This window comes from Melanaphis sacchari, unplaced genomic scaffold (assembly GCF_002803265.2).
Source record: "Melanaphis sacchari strain LSU unplaced genomic scaffold, SCAv2.0 Contig0_pilon_pilon, whole genome shotgun sequence".
Classification (NCBI taxonomy): domain Eukaryota; kingdom Metazoa; phylum Arthropoda; class Insecta; order Hemiptera; family Aphididae; genus Melanaphis; species Melanaphis sacchari.
The window spans coordinates 22,833,324-22,835,464 of NW_020270366.1; positions in this window are offsets into that span (position 1 = coordinate 22,833,324).

Here is a 2,141-nt window from a genome sequence, read left to right on the forward strand (position 1 = left end):
AAAGTCTTAATTAATTTTCCACCGACCATGCGCACTGATAAGCCCTCTTCGTCGGCTATATCAACATCGGTTATTGGTTTAGACTTCTCTTTTTTCGCATCTGGCTGTTTCTTATTCTTCAACTCATCTGGTTTGTTTATTTTTTTATCTACAGTCTTAAATGTAGTTGATGTATTTTTATTCGATTGATCATTTTCTTCAAATGAACTTGAAAACGATGATTGTTCATTAGTAATAAACGATGTAGACGTGGTAATATCACTTGAAGAAATATCACTAGTTGTAATATTACTTGATTTCGATACGTCAATTACATTTTTTTTGGACGGTGTTGGCTCATTGAAAGTTTTAATCAATTTTCCACCGACCATACGTACAATTAAGCTATCATTTTCAGCATTTTTATTTTTTTCAGATAATTCTTTTGTGTTATATTCAGTATTCTTTTGATACCTTGAATTATCTGTTTCAATACTTTTATCATAAACTTTTTTTGAATTTCCATTACTCGATGATGTTATTTCATCAATTTCTTGATTTGATCTAGAAAATATTGGCAAATATTTTTGTGTAATGAACATCTCTGAACTAAAATCATTGGATTTATTAGTTGAAATATTTTGATTAAGTATATCAGATTCAAATGCATTTTTTACGTTATTATCACACTGTTGTTTATTATTATCAATAGTGTAAGTTGCATTCGCCTCATTAGTATTTATGATATGTTGTGATTGTTTAGATTTTGGAGGCGTATTAAATTGCTTTATCAATTTTCCACCTACCATTTTTACTGTTAATCCCGAATTTATTTCGTGATTGTCAATAAATTTTTCTGAACTTTTATTTTCGTTGTTCCGTGAAGTAGATGCTTTGTCTTTAGTGTCATTTTGTAAGTTTACAGTATTCCTAATTTTTTGTATTGCTTCGTTATCAATTTGTTGATGATTACTACCATGAAAAATATTTTTTGTTGTGCCAAGTTGGGTAGTTCTTGACGATTCATTTTCGGATAAATTTATATTTGTATCAACCATTGTATTTATAAAATTTACCTTTTCGCTAATATTTGGTTGGTAAGAATAATTTATGTCATCATGTGATTTATCATCTATTGATTTAATTAATTTCTCATTTACTGACCTTGCTGTATTTTCATGTTGCATTCCATCCTTTATGTCTATTATTTGCTTTGAATCGGTACTAACATGTGAGGTAACAGTATTATAGTTAGCCTCAGTAGACATTGATTGATTAACTGACGATGATTCGTTTTCAAAGTTTTGCGATGAAGTTAACAACTTTGAAGTAGAATACCGTGGTGAGTTTAATACCTTCGGCGATTCTATGCTACCTTCAAAGTAATATTTATCTGCATACTCGGCATACGCATTGGTCAAATCTGTAGTGTTCGACTCTTCGGTAGTGGTTTTTGTGGTCGATTGCGGTATATCATCTACAGTTTCCACGGTCGTATGGATATTGCCATCTTTATCAACGGTACTAATGGTCCGAATACTTTTGCCAGTTGTAGTCTTTGTTATGGAAGATGAACTCAGTGATTTTGAAAGAGAAGCTGAGGACGAAGATTCTGCAGCCTGTCTGGCAACAGCACCTTTAACTAACGTCTTTTTTGCGGTTTGCGGCGTTGAACTACGCCCTTTACCGCTTACGTTTAGTGGCTGTTCGTTAGCTACCTTACTGCTGAACATTTGTTTCGGAACCACAGTCGAGTTTTCATTCTTAGTAATAGTTTTTTCACTTACCTTTGCGGTGTCACTTACTGTTCGATTTTTCGTGGGATCTTTGGTTTTTTTTGTAGATTTAAACATTTTATTATTATTATTATTTTAAGTAACCGAATAAATAATAAATAATAATAATTTAACAATTCTTATAGCACTTTGATAACAAAAAAACACCCGACGCACGTCAACGATCACACAAATATAAATATTATTAAAAAAAAAAAAACAAAAATAAACAGTATAACAACAGAGCGAATGATTACAGTGTTATTCGACTACTGACGGACGGGAATCTCGCTGAACGCTGTACTTCATAAATCGAAGAGGTGGCCAGCAGTAAGTGGGATACGCCTTCATAGTCCTCCACAGCACTATTATAATGCAACTCTCATA